General features: G+C 37.9%; 1 pseudogene; it reads left to right on the top strand.

The window, feature by feature from the left end:
• LOC123233490 overlaps positions 1-8080 on the top strand; it is a 95824-nt pseudogene continuing 87744 nt past the window's right edge.

Genomic DNA, 8080 nt, shown 5'->3' with positions numbered 1-8080 from the left:
ATGGCAGAAGGGCAAGAGAAGTACATCAAGCCCCACTATCCCACAACACCTCCCAACAGATCTAGAAAATGCACCAGACTGAATCCAGATAGGTACAGAAATGTCTGTAGACACTAGGAATAGGTTTGACCCTGAGTATAACCTGAGAAGCACTTTACCACAGACAGAGATTATACCAGCATAAGAACAAATACAAGATACAGAGCACCAGGATGCAGGGACTGGTGCCACCTGACCCCCAATTCTAGGGTAAAGATCTAGAGTAGACTAAGACAAAGATTAGTGCCCAGAAATGGTGTAATGAGGCCCCAAAGCTGTTTACCAAGAGAGGAACAAATTTTGAAAGCAGCAGCAATGTGTCTCAGATGCACAGGAGCAAAGCAAGGTTTCAATTCTAACTTCTAGTCTGATGTGAAGCCTGTAGAGAAATAACAAGGACAGGAATCACAGGCCAAAGGGAAACTTACCATTCTTTGACTCTGAACCAGTAGAGCTTACCAGCTGGCTAAAAGTGGCTGAGTCCAACAGTAGTAGGACTATAATCTAGGGTAAGGCACTTGGAGAGCTCAGATCATGGTGGGAGTGATCAGATTTTCTTTGCCTTGGATCAGAATGCCTTGAAACCATTGATAACTTGATTATTCCTAGCCTGAATTATTCCTAAGATCCTATAACATTCAACACTCCCAAGAAAGCACCAATAGGACCAGCTTGGACCTTCCCTACATAAGTGCAAAGAGTTTGGCCATTACATCAAATCTGAAATCAGAAAATAATCTGGAATAATGAGCAAACAGAAAAAAAAAGAATCCTATCAAAAAAAAACTATTAAGGTGATAGATGCTCAAGATAACAAACCCAGAAAAGAATGAATCCAAGATATCTACCAAAAAAAAATTTAAGAAAAATAGCGTGGGAACAAATTCAACTAGAATTCTTAAAAGAGATGAAACAAGATTTTTTTTAAAGAACAGAAAAAAGTTTTTTATAAATGAAATAAAAATGCTTGAGAAAAAAATGGAAAAGAAATAAGAGGTATAAAAGAATTGGAAAGGGAATTAACAGTTTTGCCCAAGAGGCAAAAAACAACAAGCAAAAAAACCAAACCAAAAAACTTGACTAAGCAACAGGCTCAGAAAATTAGAATGGATTACACTGAAGTCAATAGATAAGAAATATTAAAGGAGTCAAAAAACTTTAAAAAAAAGGAAATTCAAAATATTTTGTAGCATAAACAACTGACCTAGAGTCTTGATTGAGGATGAAAAATTTAAGAATCATTGGACTACCTAAAAGCCAAAACCACAAAAAGGGCCTAGATATCATATTTCAAGAAATCCATAAAGAGAACTATCAAGATTTCTTAAAAACAGAAGGCAAAGTTAAACTGGAAAGAATCTACCTGTCATCTTCTGAAAGAAACTTCAAAATGAAAGCTCTCCCAGGAACACTGTAGCCAAAACTCCAGGTCAAAGAAAAATTACTTCAAGCAGCCAGAAAAAAAGTTCAAATAAGAAGCGAGAGAATCACACATGGTTTAGTAGTTACTACTATAAAAGGGTGGAGGATTTGGAATACAAAATTCCAGAAGACAAGTTTAAACACAACTGTGAAAAAAAATTAAAAAGATAAACATAAATAAACAATCATAAGGGACTAAAGAGGGGACATCTGGGTAGCTCAGTGGATAGAAAGCCAGGACTAGAAATGGGAGGTCCTGTGTTCAAATTTGGACTCAGACACTTCCTGGCTGTGTGACCCTGGGCAACTCAAAGCTCCTTACCTAGTCCTTGCCATTCTGCCAGGGAATCAATACAAAAGTAGTGATTCTAAGATGGAAGGTAAGGGTTTTAGAAAAAGGGATTGAACAAGGATATATTTGCATATGATGAGATAATATGGATGTCTCTTTTGAACTCATTTATCATCAGGGGTGATAGAAAGAATAATTAGACAAAAGACTTGGAAGTGGTTCTATTGTATATTGAAGATCTTAAAAGAAGAATAGAAGGAGAAAAAGAGAGGAATACACTAGATGGGAGCTGAAAGGAAGGTTAGGGAAAATTATTTCACATAATTGGGATGAGTGAGTATAAATCTATACAAAGAAAAAGTGGGGGGAACTGCTGATACTTGAATCTTATTCTCATCTGAACTGGTCAAAGGAGAGAAAATAAACACATTATAAGAGAAACATTTTTAAAAATGATCCAAGTAGATGTCCGTTAATTGGGGAATGCTGGAACAAGTTGTGGTCTGTAGAGGTGAGGGAATATTTTGCTGTAAAAAATGAAGGGGATGGTTTTAAAGAAACTGGGAAGACTTGTATGAATTAATGCAGTGATGAGAACAGAACCAGTAGAAGGATTTGTACAATGACAATATGGTAAAGATAAACAATGTTAGGAACTCTGATCAGGGTAATGACCATAATTTTAGAGGACTAATGATGAAACATGATAGAGAGGTAAAAAGACTTAGAGTACAGAATGACACACATCTATATACACACCTACATTTTTCCTTTTGATCATGGCCAATGTGGAAATTTATTTTGGTCAGTTGCTTCAATGGGGTCAGTTAGCTGATCAATCAGAGGCCAGTCAGTAGTTATTCCTCCTTTAGTCAGGAAATCATTCCTAGTGTGTCAGTCAATCTCCATATCAATCATATCACTCCATCCCCACCCCCACCATTTTTAAAAAAAATATGTCTGCTTATAATATAAGCTTTGACTGATAGATAATTGTTGGTGCCCAGGCCCAGGTCTTTATATAGACATAGTAACGAGAACAGTAAATAGAAGGGAGAATCCTCATTCCAGTAAGGACAGAAGTTTAGGAGATACTTGCTGGTAGAGTATGTTGGATTTATTGACCAATTGACTAGCCAAATGGTTACTTGAAAAATTGACCAACCAACAGACTGAGATGTAATTAAATTAACAACTGTAAATGATTGTGACTGAGTACTGAAGGCTGTTATAAGCACTGAAGGCTGACTGACCTACCAAGTGACTGTTGAAAGACTAATAGACTGACTGATTGATGACCAACTGATCCATCCAGTGAGTGCTGCATAATGGAACTACTGATTGACCGATGAGATTTGATGTGAACTGGTACTGTTATCTAAGTCTCTGAAATCTAAGTCCATGGTCTTTTTGTATACAAATGGTTTTCTTGTTTCCTTCCTTCCTTCCTTCCTTCCTTCAGTCTATTCCACTGATCCTCCCTTCTGTCTCTTAGCCAGTACCATATTGTTTTGATGACCATAGCTTTATAGTAAAGTTTAATATCTAGTACTGCTAGGCCACCTTCCTTCACTTTTTTCATTATTTCCCTTGATGTTCTTGATCTTTTGTTATTCCAAATGAACTTTGTTATAGTTTTTCCTAATTCAGTAAAAAAGTTTTTTGGTAGTTTGATAGGTATGGCACTAAATAAGTAAATTAATTTGGGTAGAATGGTCATTTGTATTATGTTAGCTCATCCTACCCATGAGCAATCAATGTTTTTCCAATTGTTTAGATCTAGTTTTAATTGTTTGGAAAGTGTTTTATAGTTGTGGTCATATAATTCCTGTGTTCGTTCTGGTAGGTAGATTCCTAAGTATTTTATATTGTCTAGGGTGATTTTAAATGGTATTTCTCTTTCTACCTCTTGCGGCTATGATGTGTTGGAAATATATAGAAATGCTGATGATTTATGTGCATTTATTTTGTATCCTGCAACTTTGCTAAAGTTGATTATTTCTGTAGCTTTTTAGTTGATTCTCTAGGATTTTTTAAGTAGACCATCATATCATCTGGAAAGAGTGATAGCTTAGTCTCCTCCTTGCCTATTTTAATACCTTCAATTTCTTTTTCTTCTCTAATTGCTACTGCTAGTGTTTCTAGTACGATGTTAAATAATAGAAGTGATAATGGGCATCCTTGTTTCACTCCTGATCTTATTGGGAAGGCTTCTAATTTATCTCCATTGCATATGATGCTTGTTTGTGGTTTTAGATATATACTGTTTATTATTTTTAGGAAAGGTCCTTCTATTCCTATACTTTCCAGTGTTTTCAATAGGAATGTATGCTGTATTTTGTCAAAGGCTTTTTCAGCATCTATTGAGATAATCATGTCATTTTTGTTTGTTAGCTTGTTGATATGGTCAATTATGTGGATGGTTTTCCTAATGTTGAACCATCCTTGCATTCCTGACATAAAACCTACTTGATCATGATGGATAACCCTCTTGATCACTAGCTGGAGTCTCTTTGCTAGTATTCTATTTAAGATTTTTGCATCTATGTTCATTAGGGAAATTGTCAACAAGCCATCAAAGAACTCCCTAAGAAAAAATCGCCAGGGCCTGATGGATTCACAAGTGAATTCTATCAAATATTCAAAGAACAACTAATCCCAATACTATACAAGTTATTTGCTATAATAAGCAAAGAAGGAGTCCTACCAAATTCCTTTTATGACACTATTATGGTACTGATTCCAAAGCCAGGTAGACCAAAAACAGAGAAAGAAAACTACAGACTAATTTCTCTAATGAACATAGATGCAAAAATCTTAAATAGGAGCTATTTCTTGATTGAAACAGGAATGCATGCTGACTGGCCTTTGACTGATCAGCTAAATGACCACACAGACCAATCCCCTGACCTCTGACTGACCAGGACCAACTTACTACAGTAAAACAGACCAAATTACCAACTGACTGATAAGTTAAGGAGAGAACTGATTGAGTGCTTTACTGACTGGGAGTCAAATGACCTGACCAACCCACCGCCTGCAGATAGGATAAAAGACTCTAGGCTGACCTACCCTGATGGACAATCGCCCCTGGCCGCCCACCCCTGCGGACCTCGACAGACTGACTGAAGGACCTACGGACTGGACCACAAACTAGGGTTTAACTTACCCACACCTGTCTGGCGTGACCACGTGATGAAAGTCTCCCAGGGGAACAACCTCAGCCCTTAAGGCAGGGAGACTGACAGAGGACCCCACTGGGTTTGGGAAGGAGTAGAAGAACTGTCCACATTTATGCACCTCCTCTCGCACCACCTGGGAGGCGGGCTGAGGAAGGAGCGAGGGAGAGGAGCCGGCCCTGAGAGACTCACGCCCCGCCCACCTGCAGTTCACAGCCAATGGAGCTCGAGATAAAGGGAATCAGGACATCTCCGAGAAAGGCAAGGGGAGGGCCTGGAAAGAGAAGAGAAAAGGCAGGGACACTAGCCTTACTCGCTGGGCCCTTCTAGGAAATCTGGAAGTCTCCACGTCTTTGGTTCATTTTCGGGTAGGGAGGAGCCGTGGGTGGGCTTGGGGGCGGAGCGTCGGACAGAGTGGAGGCAGGTTCCCGGGGAGCTTCAGTACTTAGGGGTGGGGTCTAGTGTCAGCTGAGCAACATTCCTAAGGGATTCTTTATGTCAAAGCTCTGTGGAAAAGGTTTTTTTTTTTTTTTTTTTTTTTATTTAAACAAACCGTTTCTCACCCAATGCTCTGTGCTTCCGCAAGGGCAAGATTTTTGTTTGAATATCATAGGATTAGAGGATTTAGAAAGAGAAGAGATTTTAGAGTTTATAGAATCATAGACACAGCTGGAAAGGATCTTTGAGGCCAATGAGTCCAACTCCTTCATTTTTATCGATTTCAGATTGATTTTCCTGAAGCACAGCTCTGACCACGTCACCTCCCTTAAGCTACAGTTGCTCCCTCTTATTTACAGAATTAAATATAAAATAGCCTGTTTAACATTTAAAAGCGCTTCATAAGGTGGTCCCTTCTAAACTTTTCAGCCTTCTTACACCTTACTCCTTACAATGGACTCCGAATTTGCTGTTTCTTGCATGACACTCCAACTCCCTACTCTGGACATTTGCACTGGATGGCTTTCCCTTGCCCTCAGAACACATTCTCTTCTCATATTCTTCTTTCTGTCTCCCTCTCTTCCTTCAAATACAAGAAGGAAAAACAACAAAAAACGCCTTTTACAAAAAGTGTCTCCTAGTCCTTGTTATATTTTCCCTCCATTGACTACCTCCAGTTTATCCCAGATCTAGTATTTTGTTTGTCCATAGTTAATTAATTTCCATGCTCTCTCCTCCATTAGATCGTGCAGTCTTTGAGAATAGGGACTAGATTGTATTTTGAGGGTTTTTTGGTTTTGTTTTTCTTTTTGCCACCCTCCTTTTTCCTTTTCCTTCTTTTTTATAACTATTGTTAAGTACCTGACACATAGTAGGTACTTAATAAATGCTTGTTTACTTGACTAAAGATTAGAAAACCGAACCCCAGAGAGGATAAATAATTTGTCCAAAGTCACCCGAATAGTAAACATCAGAGGCTGGGGTTAAATTTAATACTTTAATTCCACTGCCACCTTTCCTTCTAAAGTACTAAGCAAAATCACCAAATCTGAGAGTGGGAAGGGACCTCCAAGACAGTCTAGTCCATCTCATACCTGATTAAGAATCTTCTCTATGACACAAATGGTTAATTGGCTCCTATTTGAACACCTCCAGTGAGGGGAACTCACCACTTCCAAATGCAGCCCCCTACACTTTGGATAGCTCTAGTTAGGATCTGCTTTAATACAACTTTTATGCCTTGTTCTGAATTTCACTCTCTGGGGCCAAGAATAACTGCTATTCTTCCTTGATGGTCCTCCAAATACTTAGATTGCTATAATGAATTCCTTAAATCTCTTCTCCATAACCAAATGCTTCAACTAATCTTCAAATGGCATTGTCTCTAGACCTCCAAACAACCCAGTCCCTTTCTCATTAACATGTTTCATTTTCCCTATAATTATCTTAAAATGTGATGCCCAGAACTATATTCAGTGGACTGAGTGGATCAAGGTATAGTTGAACTGTTATCTAGGTTGTTCTAGGCATTACTTTGCCTCTTTTTTTTTTGTGACTATGTAACACTGTTGACCCATGTTGAATTTTCAATCTGTTAAAACACTCATTTCTTTCTTTCTCAAGGCTCCTCCATTCTGTACTTCTGAAGTGCATTAAATTTTTTTTTCTTTATTTTATTCCAATAAATGTACACATGTTTTCCAAGGTTACATAATTCATTTTGTCTCCCTGCTGAAAGCCATCGAGACTGTGAGGTTAGCATGGCTACTCACAAGCTCTGACAATCCAGCATGGCAGATTGTCAGGAGGATGGAAATTCCACACTCAGTTTGCCCTATGTGACTCTTTTTACAGTGGCATTCACTTGTATTGAAATTATTGCAATCAATATCCTTATCCGGCTCAAAGGAGACACAGAAAAACAGTATAGGTTCATGGCAAGAACAATCACACTCACAGACTATACCATATCCCAAAATAAACCCCTGTACAATCCCCTAGAGTATAGAAATTTCCCCTAGAATCAGCCCAGCAAAAAAAAAAAAAAAAAACAGCAGTTACTGAGTTAATACAAGTTTCTAAAGTTCCCAACAAGAAAATACCTGGCTTGGGTTTGTTCCCAAACTCCTACAGACCAAAGAAACAGTGAAACACAAGTAAATTATGGCAATGACAAACTAGCACAGAATCACCCTACCAGAACTGTATTCTTAGTGATCCTATAACAGAAAAAACACCATGGGAACAAAACATTGGATCAGACTGATATTATTGTATCTTATTGGATGTAATCAACTACCATAACTATCTCCTTGATTGATGATGGGAATGAATAGTATAATGTAACTATATACATAATATAATTAGTTATATATGTAATATAATTAATTATAATAATATAATATAATATATAAAACTGAGTGTGGAATTTCCATCCTCCTGACAACCTGCCATGCTGGATTGTCAGAGCTTGTGAGTAGCCATGCTAACCTCACAGTCTCGATGGCTTTCAGCAGGGAGACAAAATGAATTATGTAACCTTGGAAAACATGTGTACATTTACTGGAATAAAATAATTAGAAGCCTTCCCAATAAGATCAGGAGTGAAACAAGGATGCCCATTATCACCTCTATTATTCAACATAGTACTAGAAACACTAGCAATAGCAATTAGAGAAGAAAAAGAAATTGAAGGTATCAAAATAGGCAA

The sequence above is a fragment of the Gracilinanus agilis genome, chromosome 2 (assembly GCF_016433145.1).
Source record: "Gracilinanus agilis isolate LMUSP501 chromosome 2, AgileGrace, whole genome shotgun sequence".
In the NCBI taxonomy this organism is placed as follows: Eukaryota; Metazoa; Chordata; class Mammalia; order Didelphimorphia; family Didelphidae; genus Gracilinanus; species Gracilinanus agilis.
The sequence above is the reverse complement of the archived record's forward strand: the minus strand, read 5'-3'. Positions and strand labels throughout refer to the sequence as shown.